Here is a 21,815-nt window from a genome sequence, read left to right on the forward strand (position 1 = left end):
CAGGGGAAGGTGTCGGGAGTGGAGGTTGGGTTGGTGGGGAGTGTGGACCTGACGAGGGAGTCACGGAGGGAGTGGACTTTTCAGAACACTGATAAGGGAAGGGAGGGAAATATATCCCTGGTGGTGGGGTCCATTTGGAGGTGGCGGAAATGACGACGGATGATATGATGTATATGGAGGTTGGTGGGGTGGTAGGTGAGGACCAGTGGGGTTCTGTCTTGGTGGCGATTGGAGGGGTGGGGCTCAAGGGCGGAGGAGCGGGAAGTGGAGGAGATGCGGTGGAGGGCATCGTCAACCACGTCTGGGGGGAAATTGCGGTCTTTGAAGAAAGAGGCCATCTGGGTTGTTCGGTATTGGAACTGGTCCTCCTGGGAGCAGATGCGGCGGAGACGAAGGAATTGGGAATATGGGATGGTGTTTTTACAGGGGGCAGGGTGGGAGGAGGTGTAGTCTAGGTAGCTGTGGGAGTCGGTTGGTTTATAGTAAATGTCTGTGTTGATTCAGTCACCCGAGATAGAAATAGAAAAGTCTAGGAAGGGGAGGGAGGAGTCTGAGACGGTCCAGGTGAATTTGAGGTCGGGGTGGAAGGTGTTGGTAAAGTGGATGAACTGTTCAACCTCCTCGTGGGAGCATGAGGCAGCGCCGATACAGTCATCGATGTAGCGGAGGAAAAGGTGGGGGGTGGTGCCAGTGTAGCTGAGGAAGATGGACTGTTCCACATATCCTATGAAGAGGCAGGCATAGCTGGGGCCCATGCAGGTGGCCATGGCTACTATCATCTCCCAGACCATCCATAACCTCATCACCTCAGGGGACCTCCCATCCACTGCCTCCAACCTCATAATCCCACAACCCCGCACCGCCTGTTTCTACCTCCTGCCCAAAATCCACAAACCCGACTGCCCCGGCCGACCCATTGTCTCAGCCTGCTGCTGCCCCACCGAACTCATCTCCGCCTACCTCGACATGGTCCTGTCCCCCTTAGTCCAAGAACTTCCCACCTACTTTCGGGACACCACCCACGCCCTCCACCTCCTCCATGATTTTCGCTTCCCCGGTCCCCAATGCCTTATCTTCACCCTGGACATTCAGTCCCTGTACACCTCCATCCCCCATCACAAAGGACTCAAAGCCTTCCGCTTCTTCCTTTCCCGCCGTACCAACCAGTACCCATCCATGGACACCCTCCTTCGACTGACTGAACTGGTCCTCCCTCTGAACAACTTCTCTTTCCAATCCTCCCACTTCCTCCAAACCAAAGGAGTAGCCATGGGCACCCGCATGGGCCCCAGTTATGCCTGCCTCTTCGTAGGGTATGTGGAACAGTCCATCTTCCGCAGCTACATTGGCACCACCCCCCCACCTTTTCCTCCGCTACATCGATGACTGTATCGGCGTTGCCTCGTGCTCCCACGAGGAGGTTGAACAGTTCATCCACTTTACCAACACCTTCCACCCTGACCTCAAATTCCCCTGGACCGTCTCAGACTCCTCCCTCCCATTCCTAGACCTCTCCATTTCTATCTCGGGCGACCGAATCAACACAGACATTTACTATAAACCGACCGACTCCCACAGCTACCGAGACTACACCTCCTCCCACCCTGCCCCCTGTAAAAACACCATCCCATATTCCCAATTCCTTCGTCTCTGCCACATCTGCTCCCAGGAGGACCAGTTCCAATACCGAACAACCCAGATGGCCTCTTTCTTCAAAGACCGCAATTTCCCCCCAGACGTGATCGACGATGCTCTCCACCGCATCTCCTCCACTTCCCGCTCCTCCGCCCTTGAGCCCCTCCCCTCCAATCGCCACCAAGACAGAACCCCACTGATCCTCACCTACCACCCCACCAACCTCCATATACATCGTATCATCCGTCGTCATTTCCGCCACCTCCAAACGGACCCCACCACCAGGGATATATTTCCCTCCCCTCCCCTATCAGCATTCCGAAAAGACCACTCCCTCTGTGACTCCCTCTCAGGTTCATACCCCCCATCAACCCAACCTCCACTCATGGCACCTTCCCCTGCAACCACAAGAAATGCAAAACTTGCGCCCATGCCTCCCCCCTTACTTCCCTCCAAGGCCCCAAGTGATCCTTCCATATCTGCCACAAATTCACCTGCACCTCCACACACGTCATTTACTGCATCCGCTGCACCCGATGTGGCCTCATCTATATTGGGGAGACAGGCCACCTACTTGCGGAACGTTTCAGAGAACACCTCTGGGACACCCGGACCAACCAACCCAACCGCCCCGTGGCTCAACACTTCAACTCCCCCTCCCACTCCACCGAGGACATGCAGGTTCTTGGACTCCTCCATCGCCAGACCATAGCAACACGATGGTTGGAGGAAGAGCGCCTCATCTTCTGCCTAGGAACCCTTCAACCACAAGGGATGAACTCAGATTTCTCCAGTTTCCTCATTTCCCCTCCCCCCCCCTTGTCTCAGTCCCAACCCTCGGACTCAGCACCGCCTTCCTAACCTACAATGTTCTTCCTGACCTCTCCGCCCCCACCCACACTCCGGCCTATCACCCTCACCTTAACCTCCTTCCACCTATCACATTTCCAACGCCCCTCCCCAAGTCCCTCCTCCCTACCTTTTATCTTAGCCTGCTTGGCACACCCTCCTCATTCCTGAAGAAGGGCTCATGCCCGAAACGTCAATTCTACTGCTCCTTGGATGCGGCCTGATCTGCTGCGCTTTTCCAGCAACACATTTTCAGCTCTGGTGGAGTGAGTAGATGCTTGCGGACTTGATGCAAATCAAGCAGGCTGATTGGTCCTGGGTGATGTAGATTCCCTGCAGCGTGGAAATAGACCCTTTGGCCCAGCAAGTCCACACTGACCCTCCGAAGAGTAACGTACCCCGACCCATTTCCCTCTGATTAATGCACTTAACGCTACGGGCAATTTAGCATGGCCAATTCACCTGACCTGCACATGTTTGGACTGTGGGAGGAAACCAGAGCACCCGGAGGAAACCCACGCAGACACGGGGAGAATGTGCAAACTCCACACAGGCAGTTTAGAAGGATGAGGGGGTGGTTCTGATTGGAACTTACAGAATACAGAGAGGCCTGGATAAAGTGGATGTGCAGGAGATGATTCCACTAATAGGAGAGACTGGGACCTAAGGGCATAGCCTAAGAGTAAAGGAACAGCCCTTTAAAACTGAGATGAAAATAAATTTATTCAGCCAGAGGGTCATGAACCTGTGGAATTCATTGTTGCAGGCAGCTGTGGAAGCCAAGTCATTGAGTGCATTTAAGACAGAGAAAGATAGGTTCTTGATTGGTAAGGGGGTCAAGGGTTACAGGGAGAAGGCAGAAGAATGGGGTTGAGAAACATAGCCATGGAGCAGACTCAATAGTCTGAAGGGCCTAATTCTGTTCCTATATCTCATGGTCTCATAGTCTGATTAGATCAGATTAGATTAGATTAGATTAGATTAGATTAGATTACTTACAGTGTGGAAACAGGCCCTTCAGCCCAACAAGTCCACACTGACCCGCCAAAGCGCAACCCACCCATACCCCTACATTTACCCTTTACCTAACACTACGGGCAATTTAGCATGGCCAATTACACCGCTTAGTCGCTCAGACTCTGAAGTGCCTGCGAATGTAATGTACATATATACCAGGAATTTTAATGACTATGTTGTCCAGGGCTCGCTCTTACATTACAGGAGTTAACAGAAGGAGTACTGCATCATGACAAATACCTTAAAGTTAAAAAGCCACTATAGACTCCATTCTTTTCTCTGTCATCTGACTGAAGTTGACTTTGACCACCCATGTCCATAGTCTTATACTTAAAACTTCAGATGACCTTCCAGTCACATCACCATGATCACCTACTCTCACATCTATAACATTGCTCAGTCTTGTATCCAGTCACACCTCACCCACTATTAACACATCCATATAGGACTTTGTTCCCACATTCCACCCTCTGTTAACTTGAGATCTTCTAAATCTCTGCTACTTGCAGCAAGCCCTATTTCCCCACCACACTGTCGTCAATGAGCTACGTCAGAACCTGACTGAGGAGCACTACAATTTTAGAATTCTCATTCCTGATTTCAAATCCTTCCACTTGTGATGACCTGACCCTTGTTTCTGTCGTGCCCCCTTCACCTTTCAATCCTCTGAGGTAACCTAGACTCCTCCTTTCTAATCCCTGATTATAACTGCTCCATCAACAGTGACCATCCGTCAGTTATCAAACCCCTAAATTCCTTCCCTAAATTTCTCCACTTGTCCTCAGGGACAACCTTTAACACCAACTCTTTGTCTAAGCTTTTACCTGATGTTCCCTTTATGAAGCAGTGTTAGAATTTGCTTGATAACACTCTCAAGACGAGTCTTGGTAATTTTACAACAATGAAGGTGCCCCATATTTTCAAGTTGTTGCTGAGTCGGCAGGTTGGTCTCACGCACAGTTTTAGCATAAAATTAAAAGCTGGCACTTCACTGCCTTATTGAGGGAGTGCTACACTATCAGAGACGCACACGCTGCATGTGACACTAAGATCCCTCTTCTCTTCTCAAATCCGGGTTATTACGTTATTATTTAGATCTCAAGCCACCGTTTAAAGAAAGGCTTTGGGAGTTTGTGTCATTTTCCTGACCAAAGCTGCAACGATACCTAACAAAAGATGACCTGATCATTTAGTCATTATCTGTTGTGAGCCTTTGCTATGCATACCTTGGCAGTTGTGACTGTGAGACCATTACATGTAGGTGCAGAGGTAGGCCATTCAGTCTATTGAGTCTGCACTGCCAATCAACGAGATCATAACTGATCAAGCAATCCTCAACTCCACTTTCCTGCCTACTTTGCTCAGTTGGCATGGCAGCTCAGTGGTTGGCACTGCTGCCTCGCAGCACCAAGGACCCAGGTTTGATTCCAGCCTTGGGTGACTGTGTGGAGTTTGCACGTTCTCCCCATGTCTGTGTGGGCTTTCTTTGGGTACTCCGGTTTCCTCCCACGGTCCAAAGATGTACAGATCAGGTGAACTGGCCATGCTAAATTGTCCATAGAGTTCAGGAATGCATAGCTTGGGTGTATTAGTCAAGGGAAAGGTTGAGTAATAGGCTAGGGGAGTGGGTTAGTGTGGACTTGCTGGGCCTCCTTCTTTAAAGGCTGAAATTTCACCTTCCACGTGGTTGATGATGCCCTCCAGTGCATCGAGTGAATCCTTCGAAGAGTATAAAGGTGGTAGGAGTATACTTAAGAGGGAAATCAGGAGGGCAAAACGGGGACATGAGATAGCTTTGGCAAATAGAATTAAGGAGAATCCAAAGGGTTTACAAATATATTAAGGACAAAAGGGTAACTAGGGAGAGAATAGGGCCCCTCAAAGATCAGCAAAGTGGCCTTTTTGTGGAGACACAGAAAATGGGGGAGATACTAAATGAGTATTTTGCATCAGTATTTACTGTGGAAAAGGATATGGAAGATGTAGAATGTACAGAAATAGATGGTGACATCTTGCAAAATGTCCAGATTACAGAGGAGGAAGTGCTGGATGTCTTGAAGAGGTTAAAGGTGGATAAATCCCCAGGACCTGATCAGGTGTACCCAAGAACTCTGTGGGAAGCGAGAGAAGTGATTGCTGGGCCTTTTGCTGAGATATTTGTATCATTGATAGTCACAGGTGAAGTGCTGGAAGATTGGAGGTTGGCAAACATTTGCCACTGTTTAAGAAGGGCGGTAAAGACAAGTCAGGGAACTATAGACCGGTGAGCCTGACCTCAGTGGTGGGCAAGTTGTTGGAGGGAATCCTGAGGGACAGGCTGTACATGTATTTGGAAAGGCAAGGACTGATTCGGGATAGTCAACATGGCTTTGTGCATAGGAAATCATGTCTCACAAACTTGATTGAGTCTTTTGAAGAAGTAACAAAGAATATTGATGAGGGCAGAGCAGTAGATGTGATCTATATGGACTTCAGTAAGGCGTTCGACAAGGTTCCCCATGAGAGACTGATTAACAAGGTTAGATCTCATGGAAAACAGGGAGAACTAGCCATTTGGATACAGAACTGGCTCAAAGGTAGAAGACAGAGAGTGGTGGTGGAGGGTTGTTTTTCAGACTGGAGGCCTGTGACCAGTGGAGTGCCACAAGGATCGGTGCTGGGCCTTCTACTTTTTGTCATTTACATAACTGATTTGGATGCGAGCGTAAGAGATACAGTTAGTAAGTTTGCAGATGACACCAAAATTGGAGGTGTAGTGGACAGCGAAGAGGGATACCTCAGATTACAACAGGATCTGGACCAGATGGCTCAATGGGCTGAGAAGTGGAGTTTAATTCAGATAAATGCGAGGTGCTGCATTTTGGGAAATCAAATCTTATACACTTAATGGTAATGTCCTAGGGAGTGTTGCTGAACAAAGAGGCCTTGGAGTGCAGGTTCATAGCTCCTTGAAAGTGGAGTTGCAGGTAGATAGGATAGTGAAGAAGGCGTTTGGTATGCTTTCCTTTATTGGCCAGAGTATTGAGGACAGGAGTTGGGAGGTCATGTTCCGGCTGTACAGGACATTGGTTAGGCCACTGTTGGAATATTGCGTGCAATTCTGGTCTCTTTCCTATGGGAAAGATGTTGTGAAACTTGAAAGGGTTCAGAAAAGATTTACAAGGATGTTGCCAGGGTTGGAGGATCTGAGCTATAGGGAGAGGCTGAACTGGCTGGGGCTGTTTTCCCTGGAGCGTCAGAGGCTGAGGGGTGACCTTATAGAGGTTTACAAAATTATGAGGGGTACGGATGGATAAATAGACAAAGTCTTTTCCCTGGGGTCGGGGAGTCCAGAACTAGAGGGCATAGGTTTAGGGTGAGAGGGGAAAGATATAAAAGAGACCTCAGGGGCAACTTTTTCATGCAGAAGGTGGTACGTGTATGGAATGAGCTGCCAGAGGATGTGGTGGAGGCTGGTACAGTTGCAACATTTAAGAGGCATTTGGATGGGTATATGAATAGGAAGGGTTTGGAAGGATATGGGCCGGTTGCTGGCAGGTGGGACTAGATTGGGTTGGGATATCTGGTCGGCATGGACTGGTTGGACTGAAGGGTCTGGTTCCATGCTGTACATCTCTATGACTATATGACTCTATCTCATCCACTTCCCGCACCTCTGCCCTCAAACCCCACCCCTCCAACTGCAACAAGGACAGAACCCCCCCCCCCCCCCCCAGTCCTCATCTTCCACCCACCAACCTCTGTATACATCACATCATCTGTCAACATTTCCACCAGCTACAAACAGACCCCACCACCGGAGATATATTGCCCTCTCCTTCCCTAGCTGCTTTCTGTAAAAATCTTTCCCTCCATGACTCCCTTGTCAGGTCCATGCTTCCCCCGGCACCTTCCCCTGCCATCGCAGGAATTGCAATACTTGCACCCACACCTCCGTCCAAGGCCCCAAAGGAGCCTTCCACATCCATCAGAGTTTTACCTGCACTTCCACACATGTCATTTACTGTATCCGTTGCTCCCGATGCAGTCTCCCTTACATTAGAGAGACAGGATGCCTACTTGCAGAGCACTTCAGAGAACATCTCTGGGCCACCCATACCAAACCAATCACACCGTCCCACAACTGAACATTTCAACTCCCCCTCCCACTCTGCCAAGGACATGCTAGTCCTGGACCTTCTCCATTGCCACTCGCTAACCACCTGATACCTGGAGGAAGAACGCCTCATCTTCCAACCCCACAGCATCAATGTGGATTTCACCAGTTTCCTCATTTCCCCTTCCCCCACATTATCCCAGTAACAACCTTCCAACTCCACACCGCCCTCATGACCTGTCCATCTTCCTTCCTACCTTTCCACTCCACCCTCCTCTCTGACCTATCCCCATTACCCCCACCTCCATCCACCTATCGCACTCTCAGCTACCTTCCCCCCAGCCCTACCCCTTCCCATTTATCTCATCACTTCGGCTCACAGCCTAATTCCTAATGAACAGCGTTTGCCTGAAACATCGATTCTCCTGCTCCTCGGATGCTGCCTGACCCACTGTATTTTTCCAACATCACACATGACTCTAATTTCCAGCATTTGCAGTCCCCACTTTCGCCTTGTCGGGCCAGATGGCCTGTTTCCACACTGTGGGGACTCTATGATTACAACATTTGTGTTCTAGCTGGCTGGCTATAAATCATTTTGAGATGAACTCGGATTTTGAAAGTCATTAAATCAATGGAAGTCTTGTTTTACCATTCTGAATTGTTTCCAGCCATTTAATTTGCAGTGAGACCTCTCTGAACACCATCTGTTTTACAATAACTGCCTGGGTGGACCTGGATCCTTCCTGGCTTGGAAAACCATGATTTTCTTTCGCATAAAATGTGCCTAGAGATTTCCCTCCACCCACTCTCACTTTATGCTTGGAACATCTGCGTGAGTGGTTGTTCCTTAGACAGTCAGGGCCAGAGGGTGACGGACGGTCACTGAACGTGCACAGGCAGCTGCATGAGGTTTATAAAATCCTGCAGCAGTTCCACTGTCTGCATTTGACAGACTGAAGAGCTTCGATGTGTTACATTTCCTGAGGCAATCACAGAAGGTAAGTATTCACAGTGAAAGTTCAGGAACAGTGCCCTCCACTGACAATTTACTTTACTAAAAGTAGTAGTCACTTATTATCAGAACTGTTGAGAATCTAGCTTAGTTTTCAAACCAGCTTGGAGATTTAAGTGCCATGTCCTATCTCACTCTATGTTAAGCTGAGACATTGGGCAACGGTTATTTCTGTCTCACAGTAAAGATTATTTCTACTGCTTTTATTTTCAAACAGGATTACTCTTCGGTGCAGTACACCTGAACGTGACCAGCTTCTGAACAGTTCATTGATGAAGTTTCGACCTGATAAACCTGATGAGCTCTGGACACGTTTAAAGAAGTAAGTCTTTTCAGGAAGAATGCTTCAGTCTCCCCCACTGGCCTCACCGGTAGCATAGTGGTGTCTCAAAGCATTTGTAGCATTTGTGCATTTATATTTCAATCCAGGGACTCCAGCATCATACTGACAGTGTGCTGCATTGCTCGAGGTGCCAGTCCTTTGAGTGAGTTATTAACATGAGGCTTAATTTGCCCTTTCAGTTGGATATTAAAGATCTCAAGGGCTTTGCATAATGTCCGGGCTGCCAATTATCCCTCAACAATCACAAGGCAGATTATGCGATCATTATCTCACTGCTGTTTGTGGTACTTGACTGTGGGCACTCTGTGTTTTCCGATGTATTAAAATCCAGAGTGATTTGCAAAGACTTTGAGGTTGAATAAGTGTTATATCAATGTTTTCTTTTCCTTCCAAAACACACTTTGGGGGCAGGCCATCTAACAGAAAGTCTTTGTATTTATGACAGGGAGTGTTAATTAGCATAATTTATACTGGAAAGCTTTGCAGGATGTGTTCCACAAGACATTAGTAGCAGAAGCAAAGACAGTGTATTGGATGTAACCTAATGACATGAGTCGTTAATTGTTTAGGATGTAGACAACTTGTAGTAGCAACAAAAGGAATGTACTCAGACTGGGATACGGTGATAAATGGTGCTCAATAGAATCTACACAGGGACCCCAGCTCTCATTATGCACATTTTCTCTTGGGTCAAAGCTGATTTGTGATTTAGAATTAAGTTCAATGTCATGTGCACTCAAGTCCAGGGATTAGTACAGGGAAAAGTGTACAATGTCGCCATTCCCAGCACCATCTTAAATATAAGGGTACCTAGGTACAAAAATAGAAAAATAAAGAAATAAGTTTAAAAAATTATCACTCCAGTTCTTTTTAGTATAAAGTAGAAAAATTAAATTAGAAGTTAAACAGATTTGCTTGTTGATATGACACTCCTTTGTTCAGTAAATCCTGGAATTAGATTTGAACGTAGACCTTCTAGTCCAGAAACGGGTGCATTGCTGACTGAGCCCCAAGACTGACTTGAATCGATGTGAATAACTTGGTTAAAAGAATAGAGAGTTGCGCATCCTAGTTTGCAGATGAAACTGCACCAGTGGGTACGGTAAGTTGTGTAGTTCAGGAAGATATCTATATCAGCACTATATCTCAGTTGGGCAAAGCTTTTTCAGGATACCGAAAGGTATGATTCAACAATTAAGAAATTGTACATCCTGAATGATAACATGAAATTAAGGAGGAAATTGTGAAAACGAGGAAGAACCTGGATTTATTCGGCACCTTTCACAACTGCAAGGCATCTTATGGCATTTAATAGTCAATTAAGTTATGTTGCAGCATTGTCTTAGTTGGGATTGGGAAGCTAGTTTCTAAATGCAGGAATAAAAAGAATAATTCATCAACGTGGGCATTTGACTGAGGGATAAATGTTGAGTAGAGTATTCTCAGTAGTGCCAAGGATTCTTTTATTTCATGGTGAACTTAGGCTCTTGATTTACTGCCTCATCCAAAGGAGGAGTTAAAGGTAATTTATCAGCAGGCAGAAAAATAAGGAACCAATCAGTGTGTCTTGCTAATAGAAGCAATGGGGATGGCTGAAGTTTTAAGTCTCCATTTTTTAAAAGAATTCTCACCCTTGTATTTGAAACCTGCCATGGTATTCCCACATCCCAATCTCTGCAACCCCCTCAATCCTGCTACCCTTTGAGATATCTACACTCCTCTAATTCTGGTCTCTCGCACAGCCCTAGTTTCATGGGTCCACCATTGGCAGCTATGCCTTGGGTTCTCAGACCCAGGTCACAGCTTTCGGATAAGAATATGATGGATTTAAAACAGGGACACTGATCAAACCTAAGGAGGAAATAGACAGATTTTTAATTCATAATGGGTTGAAGGGTTATGAAGAAAAGGCAGGAAGGTGGAGTCAAAGCCCAGGTGAGATCAGCCATGATTGCATCAAATGGTAGAGTAGGCTGGAGGGACTGAATGAACTATTCGTGCTCCTAAATCTGATGTTCTTAAATAGTCTGGGATTCCCTCATCATCCTCCTGCTTTTCTACACTTCTCTCCACATTTGAGATACTTCCTAAAACCTAATTCCAATTAATACATTGGTGCTGAGATAACTCGTCTTTGAAGTTTGGGATGGGTACCTTAACATGCCATCAGCCAGCTAAGTATTCAGGGATTATTGGTTCATCTCTTCCCAAGATGGCGATTTCCCTCCCCCAGCCCGAGGCGATGAGAAAATTTCAAATTGGTCAATGCCCTGACAGAGTCCATGTGCTCCAGGTAGGAGAATCCAGCCTTGAACCCCAGATGGAAATGAAGGAGGTTAAGTGTTATCTTCCTGGTGTTGGGAATGATGTGAAAGGGCTGAACAGGAGGGTTCGGAAATGTGATGGGGAAATGGCTCTCAGAGGCTAACCCATTAGCTCCAGGTCTTGCTCAAATCAATGCAGATCCTGGGAACCACGATCTCGCACGGACTGACAGACAACCTTTCCTTGATGTGGAGGCCAACTCTTTGTCAGAGGAGAAAGTGAGGTCTGCAGATGCTGGAGATCAAAGTTGAAACTTTATTGCTGGAACAGCACAGCAGGAGAAAGTGAGGTCTGCAGATGCTGGAGATCAAAGTTGAAACTTTATTGCTGGAACAGCACAGCAGGTCAGGCAGCATCCAGGGAACAGGAGATTCGACGTTTCGGGCACAGGCCCTTCTTCAGGAATGAGTCTCGAATCTCCTGTTCCCTGGATGCTGCCTGACCTGCTGTGCTGTTCCAGCAATCATGGCTGATCTCACCTGGGCTTTGACTCCACCTTCCTGCCTTTTCTTCATAACCCTTCAACCCATTATGAATTAAAAATCTGTCTATTTCCTCCTTAGGTTTGATCAGTGTCCCTGTTTTAAATCCATCATATCCTTATCCGAAAGCTGTGACCTGGGTCTGAGAACCCAAGGCATAGCTGCCAATGGTGGACCCATGAAACTAGGGCTGTGCGAGAGACCAGAATTAGAGGAGTGTAGATATCTCAAAGGGTAGCAGGATTGAGGGGGTTGCAGAGATTGGGATGTGGGAATACCATGGCAGGTTTCAAATACAAGGGTGAGAATTCTTTTTAAAAATGGAGACTTAAAACTTAAATTACCTTTAACTCCTCCTTTGGATGAGGCAGTAAATCAAGAGCCTAAGTTCACCATGAAATAAAAGAATCCTTGGCACTACTGAGAATACTCTACTCAACATTTATCCCTCAGTCAAATGCCAACGTTGATGAATTATTCTTTTTATTCCTGCATTTAGAAACTAGCTTCCCAATCCCAACTAAGACAATGCTGCAACATAACTTAATTGACTTTTAAATGCCATAAGATGCCTTGCAGTTGTGAAAGGTGCCGAATAAATCCAGGTTCTTCCTCGTTTTCACAATTTCCTCCTTAATTTCATGTTATCATTCAGGATGTACAATTTCTTAATTGTTGAATCATACCTTTCGGTATCCTGAAAAAGCTTTGCCCAACTGAGATATAGTGCTGATATAGATATCTTCCTGAACTACACAACTTACCATACCCACTGGTGCAGTTTCATCTGCAAACTAGGATGTGCAACTCTCTATTCTTTTAACCAAGTTATTCACATCGATTCAAGTCAGTCTTGGGGCTCAGTCAGCAATGCGCCCGTTCTTTGTCACCCTGCCTGGAAACTAAAATAGTGGTGAGCCAGGCAGGATGGGCCCTTGAGGAACTGTTAATTTGCAGCTTAGGTATCTCGACTGGCATCAGGCCAAAAGATGGACCATTGGCCTTTCCATCCAGAACCTAACTGCTAAGGCAGTGGTGCTATGGACCAGACCAAACCCCCTCAAAATCTATTCAGAAGATAGTCTCGATCTTAACTTTTTTTTAATTTTAAAGATGAGTGTAAGGCATTGCGTTCCAGATGCAATTTGATTGGTCAAACTACTCAACTTTAAGTAGAACACTATTTTTTACATGACAGTCAAAATACAGATAAAATAAAAAGAAAAGAAAAGAATTGGCTTAACTGTAACTCTGTCAAAATGTCTTTTCTTAAATATATTTGTATTGAAAAATAGGGTTTTTTTATATTACAACAAATACAAAACAATACAAAGAAAGAACAAAAAAATTAAAATCCCAAATCGCACTCATGTACAAACGTATAAAAACATATAACATATTTTAAAAACTACTTAACTAAATAAATAATAACTAACAACAAACTAATCAATAATAATAATACAGCTCAGCAAAACAATATCGAGAGCAATTAATTTTCATACATTAATATGTTCACAGCTCCCTGTCTCTGGATATTAGACTTGTAAAGCACAATTGTTACGACTATATAAAAACCCTTATTAGAGTCATGATATGGAGTTGCCAGTATTGTACTGGGACGTACAAAGTTATAAAGCACCCAATACCAGGCTATAGTCCAACAGGTTTAATTGGTAGCGCAAGCTTTCGGAGCACCACTCCTTCATCCACAACCACCTGATGAAGGAGCAGCGCTCCGAAAGCTAGTGCTTTCAAATAAACCTGTTGGACTGTAACCTTATTAGTGTGGCAGACAAATCTGTGTCCAGGTATTCCAAAAAGGGCCACTCCATCTTATAGAAATTCTCAGTTTTATGGTGTACCATCTGGAATGCAATGCCTTACACTCATCTTTAAAATAAAAAAAAGTTAAGATCGAGACTATCTTCTGAATAGATTTTGAGGGGGTTTGGTCTGTAAGAAAATCCAAGGGGATATGCTCCATAACGATCTTATGCCAATCCAACAATCCTGGAGGGTTTTCAGACACCCAACCTAACAAAATACACTTTCTTGCACAGAAAGTGAGAATGTTGAAAAGATTTTTCCTATGCACATCTACAGGGAATATGCTGGGCAGGCCAAGAAGAAGAGAGATCAGGTCCCCCTCCACCCTTACACCCAAAATTCCCTCCATTGCACCTGCCACAGCTCTCCGATATGTTTGGAGTCTGGAACAGGACCAGAGACAATGGTAAGAGTAGTCTTACTCACCTTGCATTTGGAACATGTTGAAGATACTCCTGGTTTAAATTTTGATAAATAATCTGGAGCCAAGTGGACCCTGTGGAGAATCTTCATCTGTAAAGCATGGTCCTATTGCAAATTGTCATCTACTGCATCCGTTGTACCTGATGTGGTCTCCTCTACATCGGGGAGACAGGATACCTTCTTGTAGATCATTTCAGGGAACATCTCTAGGACACCTGCACCCACCAACCCCAACGTCCCGTGGCTGAACACTTCAACACCCCTTCCCAATCCATCAAGGACACACAGGTCCTGGGCCTGTTCCACCGCCAAACCGTTACCACCCGCCTGGAAAAGGAACGTCTCATAATCCGCTGTGGGACCCTGCAACCACACGGGATTAATGTGGATTTTAACGGCTTCCTCATTTCCCCTCCCCACACATTATCCCAGTCCCAAGCCTCCAATTCAACACCTCCCTCTTGGCCCATCCATTACTGCCCCCTCTGACCTATCACCTTCTCCCTCACTTTCATCCACCTATCGCTTTCTCAGCTACCTTCACCCCCTCCCCCCCAAGTCCACTCCCATTTATCTCTCAGCCCCGTCCACAAGCTTCATTCCTGATGAAGGGCTTCTGCCCAAAACGTCGATTCTCTTGCTCCTCGGATGCTGCCTGACTGGCTGTGCTTTTCCAGCAACATACTTTCAACTCTGATCTCCAGCATCTACAGTCCTCGCTTTCTCCTGTAAGAAGCACAGTGCTCCAGGACTTTCCCTGTTTTAAGAATAAGAGAGACATTGACCTCTCTTAGAGATGGCGGGAGATGGTCATGACTGTGCAAGGCATTGATCATTAAGCATCGGGCCTGTTTATAAATTCCTTATAGAATTCACTGGGAAGTCCATCAGGACCAGGTGCCTTTCCACTCTGAAGCTGCTTCACAGCCTCCTGTTCTCTTGCTCTGGTAAGTGGGCATTGAGGGTTACACACAGGAGCTCCAGATCCTTGAAAAAGGACTCCATCTTGGACCGCCCATCCTCACAACCGTCAGATTGGTATAATTCGGAGGAAAATCTCCAAAATGCCACATTAATCTTTTAAAAATCACAGGTTAGGTTTCCAGCACCTTCCCTAATTGACGTGATGGCTTGAGGGGCACTCTTTTTCTTGGCGAGATACACTTGGTACTTGCCCAACTTGTCACCATGCTCAAACAGCCTTTGTTTTGCAAATGTGAACTCGTTCTTTGCTGTCTGCGTGAGCACGGAATTCCATGCAAACTGCAGCTTGGCCAACAGGGGCCTGCCAAAGTAGGCCTTCTCGGCTGCCTTCAACTGTGCTTCAAGGAGACATTGCTGCTCCCCCTTCTGCCGCTTCCTACAGGCAGAGTAGGAGATAAATATCCCCCTGGCATAGGCTTTGGCAGTTTCCCAAAGGACAGACAGGCGACTTAAGCCTGAATTAATGTCTAGGAACGCCCTGAATTCCCTAAAGAAGTACTCCATAAACTTATCCTTAAGGATAAAAGAATCCTTTGCCAGTGCCTCGGGCCCACTATAACATCCTTAATCTTAACCAACAGGTACACTGGAGTGTGATTGGAGATGGTAATATTACCAATCATACAAGATGCCACCAAGTCCAGGGTTGTCGTGTGTGTCAGAAAAAATCGATCCTGATGGGGCACCTGTGTGGATCGGAAAAAAACATAAAATCCCTGCCTGTAGGGTGGAGACGCCTCCAGATGTCCACCAAACCTAACTCCACATATATATCCACTAATTGTTTAGTTTGTACAGAGGGTATCGGGATGCCTTTGGGCAACCTGTCTACCATGGGATCCATAAGACAATTAAAATCGCCCTGATGATAATATGCAAAGATTCAAAACTGATCAATTTAGAGAACCCATCTACCAGAAATGTGAGGGATGGGCCAGAGACCAATAAACATTTAAAACACCATATTCTTCCCCATTTATCAGGGCTTTGTGGATTACGAACCTCCCGTGTGTGTCTTTAACACACTCAAGTAACTTAAATGGGAGATTCTCCTAACTAATGTAGCCACTCACCTACGTCTGTTATTAAAAGATGAAAAGTAAACCTGATTCTGCTGTAGTTTCAAATGCTCCCTATCATCCAAGTGCATCTCCTGCAATAAAGCAATATCTACCTTTTCCCTTCTAAGACTCGAGAGTACCTTTTTCCTCTTAGTTGGTGAGTGACTCCCCTTGATGTTCCAGGGTACAACATTTAAACAAGTCATTAGCCATAACCTTCTGCAGTGACATTTAGATTCCAGAGAGGAGGAACTTGAATTACAAATCACCAAGTCTTAGTGTCAGACGATGCACAGAACATTAAAACTACACAAACTGAAACCACAACAGTTAACAAACTTACAAAGTGATCAAAGACTATATACAACAAAAACCAAAAAAAAAACCAAGATATAAAGTACCAACGGCACTGGATAGGGGAACACATCCCCTGCCCAAAGGGGGCATCTACACATCCCAAAACCCAACTTCCCATCCCGCCAAAACAGCAGCAGGACATTTAAATACCTGAACTGGGCATAAACTTCCTGTAAATAGGCATCTAGTCATTCCAACCATTTTCCCTCCGCCTAGCTAGAGCCACACCACAAACTCATGCAACAAAAAAAATACACCATCAAATAACAATGTGAACAAAGAAGTTTAAAAAGAATAGTAAGTAACTGTACCAATCCCTTGACATAGCTTAACTTAGAAGTTAAAAGTAAACAGCCCAGCCACCCCTTAGCACAGTTTAAACCAGATTATTACCAAAAGGAAAGTGGAAAAGAAAGCTTCGCGTGGACTTCCTCTTTTTTTAAAAAGAAAAATAGTGACACATCCAAACAATGCTACTATTTGTACATACTAAATTGTTCAGACTAAGTTAGTTGGTCCACAAAATCACTTGCTTTCTCTGACATGACAAAGAGATGTACGGGTCCATTAAAGTTAAGCCATGGCACCACCAGATACCTCAGGGAGTACTGGATCCTGAGCTCCCCCAGTCTTTCCTTGATGCCATCATAGGAATTCCTTTTCCCAATTACCACCGATGACAATTCCTGGATAAACATCACCTTGGAGCCCTCATTAAGTAGGGCCTGCAGATCCTTCCCCCGGATTCTGGAAGCTTCCGTGATTCTCTGCTTATCACTAAAATGATGGAACCGCACCAAGATAGGACGAGGACATTGGTCCAGACATGACCTCTGCGCTATGACCCAGTGAGCCCTCTCAATCTTCGGATTTCCCATTCCAGCCTCTAAGTTAAGGAATTTTGGCAAACACTCCTCAATAAATTCCACTGGTCGCTCACCTTCCTTACCCTCGGGCAGACTGACGATACAAATATTTTTTTCTCCTGCCCCTTTCTCGAGGTCATCAACCTGGTCAAGCAAATTTTGGACCTGTATCTCCAGGGCCTGGATCGCCATCCTTGGAGGGATCGGTATCAGCTTCCATCACTGGGACTCTGCCTTCCATCTCCTCAGTCCTTTTCCCATGGTCTCCCAGCTGCTGTCCATGCTTCTGCTGTGCAATAGAGATCGGGGCCAGCTTCTCCCCGATCTGCTTACCCAGTATCTCATGAGATTTCGCAAGCTCCGTTACCAGGGCCTGGTAAGAAATTGAATCCGAGGCTGACCTCGGGCGAACCTGCTCCCTTCTTTGGCATGCCTGAACAGTGAAAATAGAGGTAAGTATTTTTTTTAACAGTTTCCTGGGCCTCCGCGACCTTTCCAGTGTCTCAGGATATTGCGATGACCCAGGTAGGGTGGGTTAGGGCTTTGTCCTGCTTGTGATGTGGTGCAGAACTCTGCAACACCATCTTTCTATCAAAATATTTAACAAAATAATTATATACACATATATATTAACTACTCTAATTAACTGTTCCAATATGTTAACATCCTATAAACACAGTCTTGGCAAAGGCAAACTCAGTAAAATAGATTGTCTCGCGCGCAATTCAGCAGCAGGAAGAGAACCCCAGCTTTTAGCTGTTACACGAGAGGAACAAGTACTTCCACATCCAGCTTCAAGGCCCCAGGCATTGCAGAAAAGCAAAGCTAAAATTCCTGGTGTTGTGGGAGCTTGACCCCACCCAGTCATGCTGCTTCTATTGTTCCAACATAAAAACAAACCCAAGGCCTCACAAGCTGTTCACTTTTTTGGATTTAAGCAGACTACTCAAGATCTGTACCTCAACCTTCCTTCATCAAAAAAAAGTCAAAATACTCCTTTTTAGGCCATAGTACTGTCACAGGAGGAAAGGGAGTAAGGGTTGGTATCTCCCCTGCCAACCCATATGATTATGTGCCCATCCTGCCATCTTCCCCATTGCTGGTCAGAATGGGAAAATGCTAGCTGTGTGAATAACTGTCCAAATTTGTTAGAGAATGCTCCTTTGAAATTCCAGGGGACATTTTACCACCTTTAAAACAAAGGCTATATAAATCCAGGTGGTTGTTATTGCTGAAGAAGTAACAGGAAGCATTAATAAGGGTCGTATGCTAATAACTTGGAGAAGATCTTTTAAAAGGCGTTTGATAAAGTACCATGGAATAGGGTGGTTAGCAAATTTGACATTTATGGAATTTAAGTGGTGAAGAACTTCTAAAATATCATCTTAAAAGCAGAATCTCTAAACTGAAAGAGGGTCAAATTCAATCAGCCATTGAATGGTAGGACTGGATCAATGGGCTGATTAGCCTACTCCATTCTCCATGTTCCTATGGCAGAGGATTCAATCAGAAAGTAAGCAAACAAAAGACTATCCTAGTAAACTTATCGTGGGGTAATGGTAATAGAATCATACAGTCATAAAGATGTACAGCATGGAAACAGATCCTTCGTCCATACCGACCAGGTATCCTAACCTAATCTAGTCACAATTGCCAGCATTTGGCCCATATCCCTCCCAACCCTTCCTATTCATGTACCCATCCAAACAGCCACAGCCTGTTCAGCCTTTCCCTGTAGCTCAAACCCTCCAACCCTGGCAACATCCTTGTAAATCTTTTCTGAACCCTTTCAAGTTTCACAATATCCTTCGGATAGGAAAGAGACCAGAATTGCACACAATACTCCAAAAGTGGCCGAAGTAATGTCTTGTCTGAAAAACAACCCTCCACACTACTCTCTGTCTTCTACCTTTGAGCCAGTGCTGTATCCAAATAGCTAGTTCTCCCTCTATTTCATGAGATCTAACCTTGCTAATCAGTCTCCCATGGGCTACCTTGTCGAACGCCTTACTGAAATCCATATAGATCACATCCACTGCTTTGCCGTCATCAATCCTCTTTGTTACTTCTTCAAAAAACTCAATCAAGTTTGTGAGACATGATTTCCCATGCACAAAGCCATGTTGACTATCCCTAATCAGTCCTTGCCTTTCCAAATACATGTCCATCCTGTCCCTCAGGATTCCCTCCAACAACTTGCCCACCGCCAATGTCAGGCCCACTGGTCTATAGTTCCTTGGTGTTTCCTTACCACCTTTCTTAAATAGTGGCACCACGTTTGCCAACCTCCAGTCTTCTAGCACTTCACCTGTGACTATCGATGATACAAATATCTCAGCAAGGGGCCCAGCAATCACTTCCCTAGCTTCCCACAGACTTCCAGAGTACACCTGATCAGGTCATGGGGATTTGTCCACTTCTATACATTGCAAGACATCCAGCACCTCTTCCTCTGTAATATGGACATTTTTCAAGATGTCATCATCTATTTCCCCACATTCAATACCTCCCATGTCCTTCTCCACATAAATACTGATGCAAAATACTCATTTAGTATCTTCCCCTCTCTCCTGTGGCTCCACACAAAGGTGGCCTTGCTGATCTTTGAGGGCCCTATTATCTCCCTAGTTACCCTTTTGTCCTTAATATATTTGTAAAAACCCTTTGGATTCTCCTTAACTCTATTTGCCAAAGCTATCTCATATCCCCTTTTTGCCCTCCTGACTTCCCCCTTAGGTATATTCCTACTGTCTTTATACTCTTCTAAGGATTCACTCGATCTCTCCTGTCTATACCTGACATATGCTTCCTTCTTTTTCTTAACCAAACTCTCAATTTCTTTAGTCATCCAGCATTCCCTATACCTACCAGCCTTTTCTTTCACCCTGACAGGAATATACTTTCTCTGGACTCTCATTATCTCACTTCTGAAGGCTTCCCATTTTCCAGCCGTCCCTTTACCTGCAAACATCTGTGCCCAATCAGCTTTTGAAAGTTCTTGCCTAATACCATCAAAATTTGCCTTTCTCCAATTTAGAACTTCATCTTTTAGATCTGGTCTATTCTCTTCCATCACTATTTTACAACTAATAAAATTATTGTCACTGGCCCCAAAGTGCTCTCCCACTGACACCTCAGTCACCTGCCCTGTCTTATTTCCCAATGTGTAGGTAAGGTTTTGCACCTTCTCTTGTAAGTACATCCACATATAGAATCAGAAAATTGTCTTGTACACACTTAACAAATTCCTCTCCATCTAAACCCTTAACACTGTGGCAGTCCTGGTCTATGTTTAGAAAGTTGAAATCCCCCACCATAACCACCCTATTATTCTTACAGATAACTGAGATCTCCTTTCAAATTTGTTTCTCAATTTCTTGTTGACTATTAGTGGGTCTATAACACAACCCCAATAAGGCGATCATCCCTTTCTTATTTCTCAGTTCCACCCAAATAACTTCCCTGGATGTATTTCCAGGAGTGGCCTCCCTAAGTACAACCACAATAATATGCCTTATCAAAAACGCCACTCTCCCTCCTCTCTTGTCCCCTTTCTATCCTTCCTGTAACCTTTGTATCCTGGAACATGAAACTGCCAGTCTCTTTAAGGAAAAGATTTATCAGCTAGGTGGTTTTGAGCAAGTTGGGAAAACAGGGAAAAGAAAACTAGAACTCAGTAAATGATGGGGAAAGCAGAGATTTTTAAAATTTATTCTTTGGATGTTGGTTTCATTGGTAGAGCAGCATTTGCTGCTCAGCTAATTGGCCAGGGGCAGTGTCAGTGATGGCCAGTGATGATATAAATTTAGGCAGAATTCCAGACAGTGTCAATAGCATAACATTACAAAAGGATATTCATAAAAGGGCAAAACCGTGGCAGATGAAGTTTTTTAGATTAGATTACTTACAGTGTGGAAACAGGCCCTTCGGCCCAACAAGTCCACACCGACCCTCTGAAGAGCAACCCACCCAGACCCATTCCCACCTTCACCTAACACTACAGGCAATTTAGCATGGCCAATTCACCAAACCTGCACATTTTTTTTGGACTGTGGGGGGAAACTGGAGCACCCGGAGGAAACCCGCGCAGACAATGTGCAATCTCCACACAGACAGTTGCCTGATGCAGGAATTGAACCCGGGTCTCTGGCGCTGTGAGGCAGCAGTGCCAACCACCGTGCCACCGTGCCGCCCCAATGTAAGAAAGTGTGAGGTTATCCATATTGGATCAAGAAAGGACGCTTTCTAAAGGGTAGGAACTTAAGTACAGTGGATGTCCAAAGGGACTTGGGGGTTCAGGTGTGTATATCTTTAAAATGTCATGACCAGCTAAAGAAATAGTCAAGAAATCTACTGGAATGTTAGCACTAGTATCGAGAGAGCTTGAGGAAGATATGCTGCAGTTATACAAAACTCTGGAAGATCCCACTCGGAGTACTGAGAGCAAATGTGGGCACCACACCTTGGGAAGGATATGATGGCCTTGGAGGTAGAATTAGAATTGGAATCCCTACAGTGTGGAACCAGGCCCTTCG

At 45.3% G+C, this 21,815-nt stretch overlaps 1 protein-coding gene across 2 annotated transcripts in view; it reads left to right on the plus strand.

Annotated features, from left to right (window-relative positions):
• Window positions 1–8,499: 8,499 nt before the first annotated feature.
• LOC122564749 (alpha-(1,3)-fucosyltransferase 7) overlaps window positions 8,500–21,815 on the plus strand; it is a 114,765-nt gene continuing 101,449 nt past the window's right edge. For both annotated transcript variants that reach the window (XR_015760741.1, XM_087998536.1), the window contains exons 1-2: window positions 8,500–8,598; window positions 8,830–8,934. The gene's annotated coding sequence lies outside the window, so the exon portion shown is untranslated. The remainder of the gene's footprint in view (window positions 8,599–8,829; window positions 8,935–21,815) is intronic.

Source organism: Chiloscyllium plagiosum, unplaced genomic scaffold (genome assembly GCF_037043375.1).
Source record: "Chiloscyllium plagiosum isolate Xiang-an unplaced genomic scaffold, Cpla_swu_hap1 HiC_scaffold_21, whole genome shotgun sequence".
Taxonomy (NCBI): Eukaryota; Metazoa; Chordata; class Chondrichthyes; order Orectolobiformes; family Hemiscylliidae; genus Chiloscyllium; species Chiloscyllium plagiosum.